The sequence below is a fragment of the Canis lupus genome, chromosome 22 (assembly GCF_003254725.2).
Source record: "Canis lupus dingo isolate Sandy chromosome 22, ASM325472v2, whole genome shotgun sequence".
Lineage (NCBI taxonomy): Eukaryota > Metazoa > Chordata > Mammalia > Carnivora > Canidae > Canis > Canis lupus.
Window position 1 is genome coordinate 48120443 of NC_064264.1, and position 19173 is coordinate 48139615.

Below are 19173 nucleotides of genomic sequence, written 5' to 3' on the forward strand. Positions count from 1 at the left end.
AAGCAACCCTTTAAGGTTGATAGCATTGTTATCCTCATTTTCAGATGAGAAAACTGAAAAAGGGGTTGAATACATTGCCCACTGAAGGTCCTACAGTGAGTCAATGGCAGAAGAGGGACTTCTTTTATTTACTACTTTTCTTTGATTTTCTTTTGTGCCTAGCAGAGTGTATTACACACAAAGCATGTAGTAAATATTGATTATGTAATTAAGCCTGCTTATACTGTTCGTAGGGAAACAACTATCTTTCCCTTTGTGAGCTCCTCCACCGTAATGGGATTTTACTGCATATTTATGTTTAAAGAACATAACATACCCCAGGGTTTACCAGAAGTCCTATAATTCTTTGCTCTGTGTAACAGGGTATTACCATACTTAAGGTCAAGCAACATTAACACTTTTCTTTCAAATTGCCCACCCTTTGTCACTGGTTGTGAATAAGTCTCCTCCCTGGTAGTTAGTATTTAAAACCTCTCATCTGATTTTCTGTCACCTGAGAATCTCAACCTGGAAATAGTTGAGGGCGGTAGACTCATGGCATGATGTCTGTATCGACCTCCTTGCATCTCAGTCTAAGGCCAGTTCGTGATGGCCCTGAGGCACTTTATTCACTACAATGACAACACTGCTCCATCCGGGTTTTCTCTCCCCTTCGTCCTTGAATACAGATTTGTGGTTTCCAAGTTGCAATATTTACCACAATCCTAAAAGATATTTATTGTTTTTATCTGCAGGTAAAGGCTCTGGAGCAAAGAAGCCAAATATAAAATGTGTTTCTTTGCAGGCTCGACTTCAAAACGAACACAAATCCAGTTTGTTTCTCCTGTTTCTCCTGTCTTCCCATGACAGCTCCTGTGACTTGTTTAAAACAATCTTACTGTCCTCCCTAAAATAACACTCCCCAAAATTAGAACTTCAGAGTTCATATTTTACATATGAGGAATCAGATGTCCAGGGAGGAGGATGTGGCTTTTCCAGGATCATAGGCCTATTCGCAGCAGAGGTTGGCGAGATTCCAGATGTTCTGAATTCCCAGTGAACCATGCTGTGTTACCTCAAAGAGCTCACTTGGTCCTAACTTGGTAACCATGATCCCCATGTGTCTGGTGGACCCAGGTCTTAAGGAAGCAATCCTAAAATGCTGGTGGGAGCATTCCCTCTCCAAGGATTGCAGGTGACCCCAAGGGGATGAAGAGGGGATTGTCAAAATTCTGGTTCCTGGTCCCCTGACATTTTCAGTCATTTCTATGTATTAAAATTTTGAAAATTACACAGACTCAAGAGCTTAAAATCTCTACCAACAAATGAGACCTTCCGAGCAATGAGAATGCTGCAAAAGCAGGGGCAGAGCATTATCCTATTTGTGTCAGGTTGGGGATATTTTCTCACTCATCATTGGCCAAGGAAGTTTGGTCGCCTCTTGCCTTTCTGGTTTTCATTTTGAAAATATCATATCAGATTAAATTAAAGGTATCACCAGCCTCGTGTTTTGCTTGGTACTTAAAGCTACCTGGGAGGACCTCTGGACATCACACTGAGTGTTTGGACCATGAGCTCTGCCTGGTTTGATCCCCTGCACTCTGGCTTCTTGTAAGAAATGATTGTTTGTGTCAAGTCTTACAGCATCAGCCCTGGAGTGCCAGTAAGTGCAGCCCCACCGAGCCAAGCATACATCTGTCTCATCAGTTCTCATATTCATGCCAGAAAATTCTCAGCTATGCCCGAAATTCCCAAGAAGTTTCAGTGTTCTTGGAGCATCTGAAGTGGAGGGAGCAAACCCAAAATAAAAAAACACTGGCGACCGATGAGCCAAGTGAAGAGCTTGTGTGTTTGAGGGCACTGATAAATCTCTCCCTCTGACATCCTCACTATCACCCTCATCTACACCTGCAGATGCTGCATCCTGCTGGTGCATTTGATTGAATCTGTGGAGCAGACAGCTGGCACCAGCTCCATTGTGAAGGGGATGGTGGAGTGGGTGGGAGGGAGGGGGAGATTCATCAAGAGAAGGAAGAGAAGGACCTTATCTGCTTTCCCAGGCTTTTACCTCCTGGCTTTAGGGCCATCCCTTCTGTTCTGCTCCACAGGTTTCTGTTTTAAATTAGCACTAAATGAAACAGAATTAAAATATGATGAAGTAGCCTTTGGGTGACTCTGCTTTGCATTTAAATCCTTGAAAAACATTGCAATTCCAAATTCTGAGTGACTTTCTAGTTCAAGGAATAACTTGACTTTGAGGATAAGAGTGGTTTTTATGACTTCCTTTAAGGAAAGAAGAAAGAATTGTTAAATTTAACAAGAAAGAACGTGAAGAGTTGAAGAGGAAAGTCTACTTCAGCCACATAGCCACTGGTACCTTACCTCTGAGTCCATTTATGAAAAGGGAGGAATCTGGAGTATAGATTTGACCTTTCTTAAGAGTTGAAGAAGATTAGCAATATAGTTGTAGTCTTTAGACTGGGCCTATCTGATACCTGCCAACTCTATGATAGGTGACCATAAGACCAGTTCAGATTGGATGTGCTACCAAAAGAGTTTTTGAGATTAAAAAAACACCCTACCCAATTCCCTCATCTACCCCTCCAATCATCTTTACCGAAGCTCACAAATGTTAGGTGTCTTGTCCAACATTGTCCTGCTGGGTGGCAGTAAACCAACTGCCACCACTAGCCAACACTTGGTGGTCTGTCTGTCAATTCTGTTACACTGTCTACCACAAAGTTCAAGGCTCCCACGTTGAAAAACCAAAGCCACTAAGATAAAGCCTCAAGAACCCTAAGAATTGTAGACTCCATGATCTGAATGATATAAACAAGTCTCTTGACTCTTGACAGCTGATAGATTCATTATAAAGTCTTGGGTTTAGAAACATTCCTTCTAAGGTGATCATTCTTCTTGAAAATGCACCCTTCTTTGCACAGGTTGACTGTGCACACAGGCACATTTTTGTCATAGGAATATCATAGGAAGCCTCACTCCTTCCAAAGAGTTATGAAGCCATATTCCAGGAGGATGCTTACATGAGGAAAATCCTCAAATTTTAACAGCACTTCGAAGAGAAAGAGAAAGGCCACTGCTGATTACAGTTACTGAGGAATTAAGTCCTGTGTCTGTTAGCAGACAGGGAAGGGTATCTTGGATTCTCAGAGAACAATAGTGGGGGAGGGAATCCCTTCTATACAGTAGGTGTTCAGAAAGGCAATTCTCTTGGGAAGACTTACTAAGCAGGAACATTCAGTATCACTGATGCCAGGGAGGAGGTCAGTGATTGGCTACAAATGTAGCATGAGGTCTCAAGCTCAACTGAACAGTCACACAACTGAGCACATCTGAAAAACAAAGTTTACACCCAAAAGGAAAATAGATTAAGGGGCATGATAGACTATAAAAGAATGAATAAATATAAATAATGAAAAAATTTTCATCCTTAGACAATAAGTAAAAGATATATTGTTTGTATCAAATTGAAAAACAACTTTTTAAAAAGATTTTGTTTATTTATTTGAGAGAGGGAAAGAGAGCATAAGTGGGGTAGAGCAGAGAGAGAGGGAGAAGCAGGCTCCCGGCTGAACGAGGAGCCCAACGTGGAACTCAATCCCAGGACCCTGAGATCATGACCTGAGCTGAAGGCAGATGTTTTACCAACTGAGCCACCCAGGCACCCCAATTTTTAAATTATAATTTTCAGGGTGCCTGGGTGGCTCCGTTGGTTAAGTGTCTTGGGTCTTGATTTTAACTCAGGTCATGATCTCAGGGTCATGGGATGGAGCCCAGTGATTCTTGAGATTTTGTCTCCATCTCCCTCTGCCCTTCTCCCCCTACTTCATGCATGCACTTGAGAGCTCTCTTACTCTCAAATAAATAAATAAATAAATAAATAAATAAATAAATATTTTTAAGAAATAAATAAATTACAATTCTTTGTCTACAGTTTTCTTATTTCATTCTGGCAGTAGGGGGAACCTCAGTGGCTCAGTTGGTTAAGCATCTGCCTTTGGGTCAGGTCATGATCTTAGGATCCTGGGATCAAGCCCTGCATCAGCTCCCTGCTCAGTAGGGAGTGTACTTTTGCCTTTCCCACTCCCCCTGCTTGTGCTCTCTTTCTCTGTCTCTCTCTCTCAAATAAACAAATATTTAAAAAAAAAGAAAGCAACTGTAAGTATTATGGGCCTTAAATATATTCATGTTCTTTAATTTGGAGATTTAATCATCTCTGGAAATTTCCCATAATGAAACAATGAGTATACACAAAGATTAATATATAAGCATGTTATTGATATATTTATAACAGTCCAATAATAAGCAATTGTCTAATAGAAGACAATTTGTTGAATATTTAGCAATATTCAGTTGCCTAAGTGAATCAGTGAAACTATGAATATCAAGCAACCTTAAAAATGTGTGAAGAATAACTACCTTTGATTGTGCCCTTACTCTGTGATAAATTGGTTTGGAGAATGTGACAAAAGAATTTAGCTGTACTGGGGCACCTGGGTGGCTCAGTCAGGTAAGCATCTGCCTTCAGTTCAGGTCATGATCTCAGGGTCCTAGGATGGAGCCCTGCATCAGGCACCCCACAGGGAGCCTGCTTCTCTCCCTCTGCCTGTGTATCTGCTTTTCTCTCTATGTCTCCCATGAATGAATGAATGAATGAATGAATAAATAAATAAATAAAATCTCTAAAAAAAAAATCTAGCCATATTATAGATGTGGAAAATTTCACTGAAGGTAGAATGAGAATAGGGTGCTGGCCTAAATAACACTGGAAATGAAGAGTCTATAAGACAAAGGGCAAAAGAAACTGTACCTAAGCCCATCTAGCTGATAAAGGTCTTTCCCACAAGAGTATGGATTAGCAATTCTGAAACCATTACACATGTGCACAGTAATTTAATAATTAAGCAAATGTCAGATAATGATGGGAGTGAAGTTTCTCATTATTAGAGTGAGAGATTACAAATAAGCAAAGGAAGAAGTTTAGATTGATCCATGTGATAATGGATTGAGCTGAAGACAGCAGTATAAACTCCTATCTAGCTTAATACAGATACAGATGGTTACATATAGAAATATTTATCTGTTAGATAAGGGGATCTAGAAACTAAGACATGCCAATAGCAACAAGCACACCCAGCATCCAGTTCATTGTTTCTAGGACCGTCTCTGTAAAAGGAACCAGGGCTCATTGGAGAAATGACTGATTCTAGAACTGGGGCAAGAAACATACAGGAAGAGCCTAGAGCATCTCATTACTCCAGAAGGTAAGGTAGGGCTAAAACAAGTGAATAAACAACAACTTTCCAATGATGGAGGAATGCCAAAGGGACACAGGAGACAACTAAAAGACCTCCCAGTGCTCAAAGCTGGCACAATTAGAGCAACAATATAAATATAGTATTGGATTATAAACCAACATATAATATTGATATAATATTATCAGCATTATAATGTGAACTACTAAATATTGAATCCATACTGATATAAATAAATGATTGAATAAATAAATGTGGGACAAGAAACTAATCTCCCATGCAGAAGTATTCCAAATAATTTATGCAGATAACTCAATTCTCAAAGAGGTGAAGCCATTAAATGTAGATTACAAAAACTGAATTCTTTCCAGAGAGTACAGTACACAAAAGCAGAGGAAAAAAGAGTAACTTTACAGCAGAAAAACCTGTTAAACACTACTCAGCCAGGTGATGAAGGTCAACATCAAAAGTTAGGTCATGTTGATTGTATGTACACTTGATATAATGTGACGATGACAACACCTATTTCTGTGGTTTTCCTCCCCAGAATCCAGAACCACAGTATAAACATGAGAAAAACATGAGATGAATCCCAACTGAGTGGCATTCTACGATATATTTGACAAGTATTTTTGTTTCTCAAAACTGTCAATGTTGTCAAATACAAGGAAAGTCTGAGAAACTGTCAAAATCAATAGCAAACTAAGGAAACACGACCACTAAATGTAATGTAGCATCCTGGATGTGCTCCTGGGTCAGTAAAATGACATTAAGGTAAAATGGAGGAAATAGCAATAAAGTATGGATTTTAGTTAATAATATATCAATACTGGCTCATTTGTAGCAAACGTATATACTCATCTAAGATGTTAATATAGGCACACCTGGATGGCTCAGTGGTTGAGCGTCTGCCTTCGGCCTGGGGTGTGATCCCTGAGTCCTGGGATGGAGTCCCACAACGGGCTCCCCTGCAGGGAGCCTGATTTTCCGTCTGCCTGTGTCTCTGCTTCTCTCTGTGTCTCTCATAAATAAATAAATAAATAAATAAATAAATAAATAAATAAAATCTTAAATAAATATATAATGTTAATAATAGAGAAAAATGGCTTCCAGGTATATGGGAGATCTCTGTACCTTCTATCCAACAATCCTGTAAATCTAAAACTGTTCTAAAATAAAAAGACTATTAGGGTACCTGAGTGGCTCAGTTGGTTAAGTGTCTGACTTTTGATTTCAGCTCAGGTCATGATCTCAGAGTCATGAGTTGGAGTCCTGCATCGAGCTCCATGCTCAGCAGGATATCTGCTTGTCCCTCTCCCTCTGCCCTTCCCCCCACCTGCACATACTCTCTCTCTCTCAAACAAATAAATAAAATCTTTTAAAAAAATAAAATAGAAAGCTTATTAACAGGAGCAACAACAAAAGCTAATTATCAGTGCTAGGTAATGTTCAGGAAGGGATGGTTAATGGGCATTTAATCTGCTCTCCCATTGCACACTTGGTTGAAATCCTTTATAGGAGTCATATTCAGGTTGGAACAGGTGCCCTTCATAAACCCAACCATAAATTTGTCTGGTCTCAATGTTACAGCTTCACTAGGATTCCTGGAAGCTGAGAAAGTTTGTTCTGACCCTGCCCTTCTTTATTATTTCAATCTACATTACAATCATATGGCGCTTGAAAATATGAGATACTTCAACTGCCCATTTCTCCACTGTGCTCCTCCCATACCTCCAGAGTTTTAGTAATATACCTGAACCACCTCATTACTTCAGTGTAACCAAGAGGAAATTAGTACTAAAGCCACATTAATTATTAATTGAGGATCTTTTATCAAATGGAAAATGGGAATTACCAGGTACTTATCTGTACCTTAATAGAGTAACTCTAACTATTGTGAAAACAGCCTCTGTGGATCTCAGGACTGCCCCTCCCCTTTCCCCCATCCTGCATTTCCGTGACTGATTCTTCACCACAGGATCTCAGATGAAAGAATTAAGTGTGGTAACAACAATATTGAAAGTGACAATGAAAACACATAACATTCATTGAGGGCTTACTATGTGCCAGGTACTGTTCTATTTGGTTTTTTGTTTTTGTTTGTTTTTGTTTGTTTGTTTGTTTTTGTTTTTGTTTTTAAGCAATCTCTCTATACCCAACAGAACTCAAACTCACAACCCGAAAGTCAAGAGTCACATGCTCTACCAACTGAGCTGGCCTGACGCCCCTGGTTATTTGTTTTTTAACTAAGAATAAGCTGCATCCAGAAGAGTGCAAGCAAGCAAAACTACTTGCTCCTGCCCATGACTCAGTTATGCTATTCCAGCAAACTCCTACATAATTAATTATTAGTCAAATAACAATGTTCAAGTCACTCTCAGGTATGAACAAACATCCCCACTTTGATACATTAAAAAGTCCAGTCCAATTTTATATCAAAGTTTCAATCTCTCAGTTTGAAGCTTCTCCTCCGACCAAAGCTCAGGCTTGACTCAGACTGAAGAAACTATCTATGGAAAAAGGAGGATGAAGCATGAGCTTCTTCCATTCTGATTTCTTCTTCTTCATTCACCATCTGCCTCTAACTATGGTTGCCCAACAATCCCAGGGCCTAGGAAGGAGCAGATAAGGCTTTACCTGACTAGTACTGATATAACCTGGTTCTGGTATTTTCGTGGGGGTGGCCTATCCCCAAATGCTTGCTCTTATCGAGCACTTTGAGATTCCTCCAATAGGAACTTACTATTGACAGTACCTGACTAGCCTCTTGGAGTTCCTCCTGCTTGTAGCAGAATATCATAACTTAGCACCTACTTATAGCAGACTATTCCACAGGATTCTCTCCATTACAATCATGTAGCTCTACCTGGCAGATCTCTAGAATGGGGCCCTTTCAAGATGACTAAAAGAAAACCTGCTTACTTTCCATGGGGTCCACTCCACCTTGTGGAAAACACTGTCTCATTTCTCACCTTTGGTGAAAGCCACCCTCCTCCACTGCAGCCTGTGCTCCCTTCTTAACCATCAGAAGCAGATCTGAGCGTTTAAGACTTTGCTCTTCTCCACTAATCCTCCCTCTCCTATGTTCAATCTTGGAGGTGGAAAGTGCAGCTACAAAGTGTGGGAGAAAGTAGAAAGAAGAGAGGAGGAAGCAAAGGAACCAAATACGTCCTCACTTCATCTTCCCTATAATAGATTTCTAAGTATGTGTCAAGTGGGGAATAGAGTAACATTTGTGTTTAACGAGTTCTTGAAGTTTTGACATCAGACAGATTGGGCTCAATATTTTACTTTGTGAAAATAAAACTGAACCACAAAGAGATACCACCTCACACCATATGGAAGATTACTATTTTTTTTAAATCCAGAAAATAACAAGTGTTGGCAAAGATGTGGAGAAATTGGAACCCCATGCACTGTGGCTGAGAATGTAAAATGGTGTTGCCACTATAAAGAACAGAATGGAAGTTCCTCAAAAAAACAAAAAAAAAATGGAATTATAATATGATTCAGGAATTACACTTCTGGGGATGTACCCAAAAGACCTGAAAGCAGGGTCTTGAAGAGATTATTTGTGTGGCCACGTTCATAACAACATTATTCACAATCGCCAAAAGCATGAAGCAACTCAAATGTCCATCATGAATAGATAAACAAAATGTAGTGTATACATACCATGGGATATTATTCAGGTTTTAGAAAAAAGGAAATTTGGGTACATGCTATAACATGGATGAAATAAGGACTTGCAAAGTGAAATAAGTCAATCACAAAATGACAAATACTGTATAATTCCACTTATATGAGAATAGTTAAATGTGTAGAGACAGAAAATAGAATGGTGGTCGCCAGGAACCAGGGGGAAGGGGAATGGGGAGTAATTGTTTAATGGGTATAGAGCATCAGTTCTGTAAGATTAAAAGAGTTCTGGAGATGCATGGTGCTGATGGCCACACAGCAATATGAATGTACTTAATACTACTGAATTGTACACTTAAAAACCGTCAAGACGATGAATTGCATATTATGTATATTTCACCACATTAAAACATTTTAAGAACTGAAAATGCAGCCCTACTAAAATAATAAAATTGTGATTAACCAAAAAACTCTGATATATTAATATATGAAAATAAAGCATTTAAACAACTAGGGAAGCAATGAGATCAGCTCTAGGGGAGACTCAACATAGAGCTATTGAAAGGCAGTAGTAAGAGAGGGGGGTAAATCTTCTTCATTATTTACTCCCACATTAAGTACAGCCTGTTCCAAGGCCTAATTACTTGCACTAATTTTTCCCTCACACCAGTTTTATGAGATAGAGTAGAACGATAAATTTTCTGGAGAAATAAACTGTTCTTAAATGATACATTCTGACCTGCCATTAAAGGAAACCCATTTTACTTGGTATTATCTGTATAGATCTTTGGGAGACCAAGCCTCCCTTCTAGTGACTGTTGAAGTAGAATTCAAAATGGTGTGAGGGACACCTGGGTGGCTCAGTGGTTGAGTGTCTGCCTTTGGCTCAGGGCATGATCCCAGAATCCCGGAATCGAGTCGCTTATCAGGCTCCCTGCATGGAGTCTGCTTCTCCTTCTGCCTCTGTCTCTGCCTCTCTCTCTGTGTGTGTCTCGCGTGAATAAATAAATAATTTTTTTTAAATGGTGCGTTTCAAGTGGAGGAGATATTCTGGGGGAGCTCCCAATAAGGTATCTGAAAGTAATCAATCAGTCTTAAGGTGGAAATGAGATGGAAGAAATTGATCATTGAACATTCATCACCCAAAATCTACCTCCTTCTGGAGGAAAATGGGTTTAGATACCAATTGGCTTATAAATCCAATGAAGCTCCAGGTATAATGGGCTGCCTTAGGTCCTGACACTGGATAGAGTAACCACTCATCCATTGTGTCCTTATGGCAATGGATTAATTTTTGTTTTCCATGTCCACTGTGTCAAATCCTGAGACTGTCTTTGGCCTGCTTTATCAAATTATAGCTGTTATCCTAGTCATGCCTCTTACAATCTATATGGAGTAATTTGTAGGATTAAGTCAGCAGGATTCATTGCCGTTGTTTCTATTTCTGGTTTCTATTTACTAGCATTTTTAGGAACTGGAGAGCTAAAAAGTTTTTATTTCAATCACCCCTTTCTGGAAATTCTTGCCAAAAGACACTTAAGCTTCTAATATTCCCTATTTAGACAAGAGGTTCACTTCAAATGGCAAAAAGAGTCTTTTTCTTCCATTAAATCCAGAAAATACTGAAGTCTTCCTATTTTTTCTTGAGTATTGATTCAACTGTTAAGGAGTCATAGGGAATATCAAGATCTTCGAAAACAGAACCAGGAAATTGAAATGGAAGCAAACAATCGATGGGTATTAAGCTGGTTACTTTGTACTCTGTGGAATATAAATGCAAAGTCTTTGTCAATCTGTCCTTATAAAGAGAGTGAAACTGGTCACATTGAGGATTTTAGCTATCTATTGCTGTGTAACAAATTATCCAAAAACTTCCCATCTTAAAACAATAAGCATTTATTATTGCATGGTTTCTGTGCATCAGGAATTCAAGTGTGGCTTAGCTAAATGGTTCTGGCTCAAAGGCTCTCATAAAGTCACAGTCAAGATATTGGCTAGGGCTGCAGTCATCTCAAGACTCAATTTGGGCTGGAGAACCTACTTCCAAGACGGTGCACTCTCATGGCTATTGAAAGCGTTAGTTCCTTGATGTTGTCAGGAGAACATGTCACATGAACATTGTATGGGACAATACAAGTGTCTTCACAATATGGCAGCTGGCTTCCCCTGAGAGTGAGTGATCCAAGAGAGATCTAGAAAAAAGCCACAATAATTTTTCTTACCTAGACTTGGAATCGAAATACCATCACTTCCACCATATCGTATTCCTTAGAAGCAAATATAAGTGCAGCCTACACTCAAGAGGAAGAAAATTAAGCTCCATCCCTTGAAGGGAGGAGTATCAAGGAATTTATATACATGTTTAAAACTACCACATTAAGATTTGGCAATGCAGTTATTGTTTTGAATGTTTGTTTTGCACTTATGCTCACAGTAAACAGAAGTATCTTCAAGTGAAATAAATACAGGGGCCAATTACAGAGAATAATTTTAATAAAATCTGTGATACTCTTTATTATCAGTCACAAAAAGCAAAAGATTTTTCTCCTTTGAACGATAAGAAACAGAAAGTCCTGAAAACCTACACTCCAAAACTCTAGGTAAGCATCAAAATATTTTAAGATAAAAATTATTGAGGTACCTGGGTGGCTCAGTCGGTTCAGCATCTGACTCTTGATTTTGGCTCAGGTCCTGATCTCAGGGTCCTAGGATCCAGCACCACATAGGCTCTGTGCTCAGTGGGAGTCTGTTTGCTTCCCTCTCCCTCTGCCCCTCCACTTGTTCACTCTCTTTGTCTCTCTCTCAAATAAATAAATAAACCTTTTTTAAAAAATAAAAATATATAAAATAAAATACTCTTTCAATATCATTCTCTTTGTCCAGCACAAAAATTATTTTAATGGAACAGCATCAAATAAAGGAAGTGTTTATGTTTTTACAGAGTTACATGCCTGGATTCAAAATGACTCAGGTCCAATCTTATTTCCTCCTTAATAACAATAGTTTAATCAAGGAAGTAATTCTTGATGAAAATTTAATACCCAAACTTCTATAAAAAATTACCACAAACTTCTCACTTAATCAACTAGCATTCATGGTGTAAATTAACATTCCTGGTATAAAACTTTCAAGTTCTATCTAAGGTTGATTATACAAGGCAAACCAGAATTCATTCACATTAAATTGGCTTCAGTTTACTTCAGTAGCATGGAATTTCTTCCACGTGTTATTTATATTATTTTCCTTTTATATAATGCCTTTTAAAAATCACATGAGGAATGAACATTTGAAGCATTGTTAAGGATGTCAGAAAAACTTCTTTGGAGATATTCCATATGCAATTTTGAGATTATCTGATAGTTTTTTAGACAACACATCCAGAAATAATTATTTTAATGCCCTCTTTCTTTCTCAGTAAGATCAAAATATTGGTCATTATACTGCCCTTGAAATTGTCTTAGTTAATCAAAACTATCATCAGTACATTGCAAAAGGTTGTCATAAAGCCCATCTGTCTTTACAATTCCAAAGTTGAACTTCCAGTTTAAAGAGAGTAAAGTCAAAATATTTTCTTATCTTCTTGGGAATCACTGGAAAGCCACAGGAAGAATAAGAGAGAAAAAAAATTCACACTCCATTTGTAATGAAACCAGGCAAGAGAAAACTACACCATCAAATAGAAGGAAATGTGGCCAAAGGCAGAGCCAAGTAGGAATACGTATTCAACAATAAGCAAAGGACCATGAAGATGAAAAGGTGGAAGAAGAGGAGCGGGTCACCATTTTAATTTTTACAGTTTTAAACAAGATAGGATTTGGGGGCAATTAGCACTCACTGAGAATAAGGCAGGCACTCTGAACAGAAGATACAGCAGTTTTTAATATTTATACACCAAAAAACATGGAACAAATGTCCATAATCCAAGTCTCTCTAAAACTTCATGAGTTTTCTAAATATTTGATCCCTATTGTGTTGTTAGCCAGGCTCATATTTCTTTTTCAGATATCCTTCTCTCCCCAGAATTAATTATATGTACTTTGGGAAAAGCAAAGATAATATCCACAGACTTTAGGAGCCGTTTTATGCAAATGAAAGGATCTACTGTGACTCCTTTAATGGAAGCCCTAGGTTCTGACATATAATAGCTAGACGTTCTTTTAAGAGGGAATTTTTAAATTTCCAACCAATAGAGGCTTTTTCATTTCAGTCTTTATTTTAATTATGTACTAGCATTATTACATTGTGATAAGTGTAGGTTTCTGTATTCTGTGTCCTTTTTAGAAGTTAATGAATTGCCAAAAGCGCTGTCAGCCAGGCTTAATTCTATAACCATTTAAAATATAAGAGTTTGTTTTCTCCAACGTTCTACTGGCAGGAAGCAGACTGAGGTAGCATGTTCTTCATTTCTGCTTCAGAAGTGGCTAAGGAACATGATGATCAAGAAAGAACTTTCCAGAGAGTAGAGTCAAGAGCCATAGAGAACAACAAAATGGGAATCCATTCCCAGGGAGTAAAGTGCAGGCTAATAAAGGCAAATACTCTACTCCCAGGGTAAAGAAGCCAGGCAATATTGCCCACAGGATTTGAGTATTGCTACGAATCAATGACAGTCATGTACCTTCTCTTCATCCCCATTCTGAATGCATATACTTGTGTAAATTAACCTGTCTCTGTTCCATCACTGCATGCCAGGTGAGTAAGGGGAAATAATTGTCTTTAAATTCACTGTTCTCTCAGTCAAGAGCAACCAAATGCAAAATGAATATAAATGAAATCCCAGATGTCATAAATGGATGAGACTTTGGCATGCCTTCTGTAAGAGTAAGTGTATTTTGCATGTAAAAAAAAATAGATCAAAGAGTAGATGGACTGTGGTAGGAGAAATTGTTGTCGTCCATTCTTATGCCCACTCAATCATAGAATTATATAGCCACTTACTTTGTCATGTGACTTTTTAGTAACACCAACTATAGTAGGCAGAGCTCTTCTACATCATTGGTGCTGGCTTTGGCCATATGGCTTGTACTGGTTGATGAAACATAGGTTTAAATGACAGCATACAAGTACTTCACTGAATAACTCAAGAGGCATCATCTGCTTCCGTGGGTCCATCCGTCTTGGGCAGCATGGTCCCAGGAAGCCACTGGACCAGAGAAGATGAGAAACACATGGAGCAAATTGAACCCAAACTGCAGCCTGGAACCTGGAACCCAGATACTAAGGTCCAGTCTAGCTTACCTGAGCTGCAGCTAACCTGTAGATCCAAAAGCAAAAATAAATGTTGTTTTAAGCCACTGTGATTTGAAGTGGTTTGTTACATAGCAACAGACCACAGGACAAGTGGAAGAAACCACAAATACGTAAAACTTCTTTAAAAGAGTAAGAACTATAACTACAGAAAATTACAATAATTGTATAAGCTTTTTGACCAACTATGTACAAATAAATTTGCACGGTGAAATTTGAAAAATTAGATAAAATGCATCATTTCCTAGAAAAGTACATTTACCTAAACCAGCTCTAGGCAAGATAGTAAATCTTAACAGATCAGTTTCTATAGAAGAAATAGGAAAAACTGTCAAATACCATTCTCTCACCAACTTCCCATTAAAAAAGTAATGGACTCAGGTGGTTTCACAGGGGAATTCTAAGAAGTCTTTAAATAACACATACATCCAACATTATTTAAACTCTTTTAGAGCATGAGAAAGGCAGGAAAACTTCTAAATACGTTTTAATGAAGTAATATGGATACCAAAATCCAGAAAAGACTTAAAAAGTCAAGCACAGATCAAACTGATGTATGAATATTACTTAAAAATTCATAAAATATTAGCAAATAATATCTGCTTGGAATTAGGTAACACATCTGACCTAGTAGAGTTTATTCCAGAAATTCAAAATGTATTGATACAGAAGAAATTTATTAACATGTTTCACCACATCATATTCCAAGAATAAAAATTATATTATTATTTCTGTGAAAAGGGATTACACCAAATTACCCACCTACCAGCAGTGTATAGGAGACTTTATTGACTCACATATATTTGGTATTATCAAACTTCTTAATTTCACTGTAGGCTGCACTTATTTTAATCCAGAAGAAATAACATTAATTAGACACTATGTGCCAGTCAGTTTCACACATACAATCTCATTTTAACCCTATAATATTAGCATCTTCATGTTATAGATGAATTTGCCCAAAACCACAAAGCCCAAAACCCCAATTGGCAGCCCTTCCTCCCGATCTAGTAGAATAGTCATATCAATGGTTATGGAGGGCACACAGAGGAAAGTAAACAGATCCTCCCAGTGTTCCACCAGGACACACACAAAATGTGGGGTTTTTTTTTTTTTTTGTAAAAAACAAAAACTGGAAACAGATGACTAAACAAATTGTGCTATATTCAGACAACTGGTTATATTACACAGTTAAAAAAATAGAGTGAACTAGTGAGACATGCAACAACTTGGAGGAACTTCAGAATAATTACACTATGTAAAAGCAGTCAAGTAAAAATTTCTAGCAGATGCAAACTCCAATGACAGTGGCAGATCAGTGACCACCTAAAGGTGGAAAGGCATGAGAGGGAGGAACCAGGGAAGAGCATGGCAAAACTGGGGGGTGATGAATGGGTTCATTATCTTGGTTTGATGGTTTCATACGTGAATGCATATGCCAAAACAAATCAAATTTTACAATTTAAATACATGTCATTTTTTTTCCTAATCTTTTTTTTTTTTTTTTTTTTTAATTTTTATTTATTTATGATAGTCACACAGAGAGAGAGAGAGAGAGAGAGAGGCAGAGACATAGGCAGAAGGAGAAGCAGGCTCCATGCACCGGGAGCCCGACGTGGGATTCGATCCCGGGTCTCCAGGATCGGGCCCTGGGCCAAAGGCAGGCGCCAAACCGCTGCGCCACCCAGGGATCCCTTTTTTTCCTAATCTAACTCAATAAAACTTCTAAAAAATAAAGATATTTTCACAATGCAGTCCACAGCAAATCTCCTAAGAGATTTTTCTGACTGCAGTCACCATTTTGCTAGTCTACCAGTGAGTACTCAACATTTCTATTCATTTGACTTTTTACATTCATCGTGTTGCTGATTATCATTTTATTAGGTATGTTTCTCGGTTACCACCTCATGAACAGAATCAGGACCCTGTTTTTCCTTCAGCCCCTAGAACAGTTCTGTGCGTATAGTAAGCCCTCAGTAAATGTTCTGGTGAAACACTTATTATTTCTCTAGAGAAAAAGATTTTGTGTTGTGTTCCAGAAGACAAATTATGGGACTTCTTCCAACACTTGATCGAGTTGATAGAAACAAATTCTTAATTTATACTTAAGCAGCACATGGCCAAACACAGCAATTTCCAACGTGAAAGATATTTCTTAATCCAAAAACTGCAATAAATCATGTGTGACAGAATCAGTGTGTTTGGCCAAGGATCAGAGGAATTCACATCATAACCAACACAATTAACCAATGCTGCCAAAGTAAATATCTCAAAAGAAGCTAATTTGTAATTGTTCTTATTTATTCATTTATTTACATCTCACTTATTTCAAAATGCATATGAGCAGAATAAAGTGAAAAGTGATAGAAAAAGTTCATGTGTTCCAAATTAATTTGGTATCTCAGCCTCAGAGAATCCAAGTTTTAAATTAAGGCTTTTATTTTATCCTATACAATATCACTAAGTAATTATTATTACATTATTATTAATTATTATTACATCACACAAGACAGCAGCATAGAGAAGGTGGTACTTTGCAGCAAATTCTATACTTCTAGTTGAAAGATGGATATTGGCTGCGATCACCACCACTTCTCCACCAATCTTCAGAGAAAATTGCCATGAACCCTCATTCCTTGACCTCTTTCTCATGCTCTCTCTCCTTCTTGCACCCCAAAGAATCAGCCACGGAATGCAACTCTTAGCTCATTTTCAACAAAATCACCACCCACACAAAGCATATGTGTGCGCGTGCTGGGTTGAATGAAACTTTCGGAAGACTCAGCAATGCATCTCAACAATGGATAATGCAGGCAACTTCAGGTAGAACACTAGACAATCATGTCCTTATGTCATCAGACCACTTTGCCACTAGGGATTCTTTTCCTCTTTAGGCCACCTAGAGACCCACTCTCCATGATCTAACTGGCTTCTCACTTCTTCTTGGACCTCTCATCACTCTTCCACATTAATCCTTCTGGCTCCCAATGTTGGCCTTCTACTATGTAGAACAATAAAACCTCTCCACCTTGATAATACCCAGGCACCACTTCACCCATCCTAGCCTATCCACACTCAGGAAGGTACTCAAAAATACATTTCTTTCATAGTAAAAATATCAACTCCCTTAAATGAGGTCATATTATAGTAAAGAAAAATTTCTTTTTTGCCATCTATTTTCCAGGCTTTCACCTCAATCCAGAAAGTCACTAATTGCATTGGAGGCCATTCTGATGCAACACACAGCATCTTATGACTTTTTGGACATTAAGCCTCAAATGTGTTTTTTCCCATGAAGTTTTCCCTAGCTACTCAAGTAGTTAGTACTCCCTTCTACATCTTTGCAGGATTTATGTCATTGTGGTGTTTATGATGTTTTTCTCTCTTCTGCCAGTCTGAGGATGGGAATCATATCTTACTTATCTCTGTAGCTACACCAGCATCCATCAATAGTATGCATTCCATAAACGTTTGTCAAATCAATCATTCAATACCAATTACGCCTGGTTAAGATCGGTGGCAAATCAGACATTTAGTCCCAGACAGGCAAATGTGCAAAATCCCTACAAAAGAGAAGCCGTAATACCAAAAGTTAGAAATGGCCTTTTAAACTCATCTACACAACAAAACCAGAGAGCTTTTCAGTGCAGAAAGATACACTGTGTACCTTAGATCATTCAGCTTATTCTAAAGCAGGCTCCCTTCCAAGTTTGGCTTTCTACCTTCATAAATTTTGTTCTAGCTGTGTTGCCTCTAGAATTCACAGTGCCCACTTCACTAGATGATGACTCATGCTCACCATGCAACAAAGTAATTCCATTTTGAGATCATTTGGAGGCACTAGACAGAGACTATAAACCAATCCCTACAACAAAAGATGATGTCTCAGTAAAGCATTTTCGCCCACCTTCTCTCTCAGCTAGTTTTTCAAAGAATAATTATGGAGCAAATTGTAAGCTCACTGAAAATAACAAGCCGTGCCTTGCTTTTCTTTGTACAATGTCTTATGCAAACTTGAGCTTAGTAGGTATTCAAAATGGATGGAAGGGCATGGAAATAACTACGAAGTAGATTCAACACAGCCAGTGTCTTTAACAAAAGATTTATTCATATTTGTGTGCATATATGTACATATACATGTATAAGACACACATTCACACACAAACACACATAGAGAGTGCCTGCATTATAGATAGCAGTAAGCAGTGATGCTTGATCGTTTATTGCCTTGTAGACACCACACTAGGCCATCTGTTTACTCATTCATTCAATTGACATTTATAAAGTTACAACCTGCCAGGGAGAACTCTTTAGATGGGAAGAAAAGATTTCTTGTCTCTTTACAGCTGTCTCTGGTTTTTCTCTCTGTGGGAGCTGAGAAGAGGAAGAAGCAGTGGAAAGATAGCCCCACTCTCTAGCCACATGGCCGTTGGAGAACATGGATGGTTTTATTAAAAAGTAGAAGGAATAAACCCCAGGCAGCCCCCAGACTCAAAAGAGTGCCGAAAAATGCTGAAGGATTGAATGAACATCAAATCCATGTGCTCTAATGGATTTGAGCATTAGACTCTCAGACTAATAGACCCCTGATCTCAGTCTGAGAAAAAGTTAGCAACTAAGTAGGAAAACATCTCTAGAATCTGATTTATAAGAAGGGAATGCAAGGGCCACACATGCATGGTGCACACTAACAGCCATGTTCAGAGGACAATGATGATATAGTTGAGATGGAGGTGCTTGTCAACCAAAACATCTAAACCCATAATATTTCAGAGCTAAACAGACCTTTAAAACTCTTTGTTGCAACACTTCTCTGTGTTTTACATGCCATAGCACAAGTAGACAATGACAATATTTGCAAAGTGTTCTGGGTAAATGACAGAAGTTGCTCAGGGTCCCACCCAGCCTCCCCGAGGGCTGAGGGAGTCAGTATCTTAGGAACTTGGCTGGGAAGGCCTACATTAGACGCGTCTCCTAACTTTACAGGTAGAAAATTAGATCCTTACTCAAGATCATCCAGCTGCAGAGTCACGAG

At 38.4% G+C, this 19173-nt stretch overlaps 1 long non-coding RNA gene across 3 annotated transcripts in view; it reads right to left on the bottom strand.

Annotated features, from left to right (window-relative positions):
* The window catches only part of LOC112656052 (uncharacterized), a 53638-nt gene that overhangs the window by 21862 nt on the left and 12603 nt on the right, over nt 1–19173 (bottom strand). Inside the window, exons 3-5 of one of the 3 annotated variants that reach the window (XR_004808101.2) lie at nt 13830–14034; nt 11533–11711; nt 10803–11083 (exon numbers count right to left, since the gene is read on the bottom strand). This is a non-coding gene — a long non-coding RNA (uncharacterized LOC112656052). Of the gene's footprint in view, nt 1–10802; nt 11084–11532; nt 11712–13829; nt 14035–19173 lie in introns of those variants that run through there. The other 2 variants (XR_007405007.1, XR_003134066.3) reach the window with 2 other exon arrangements.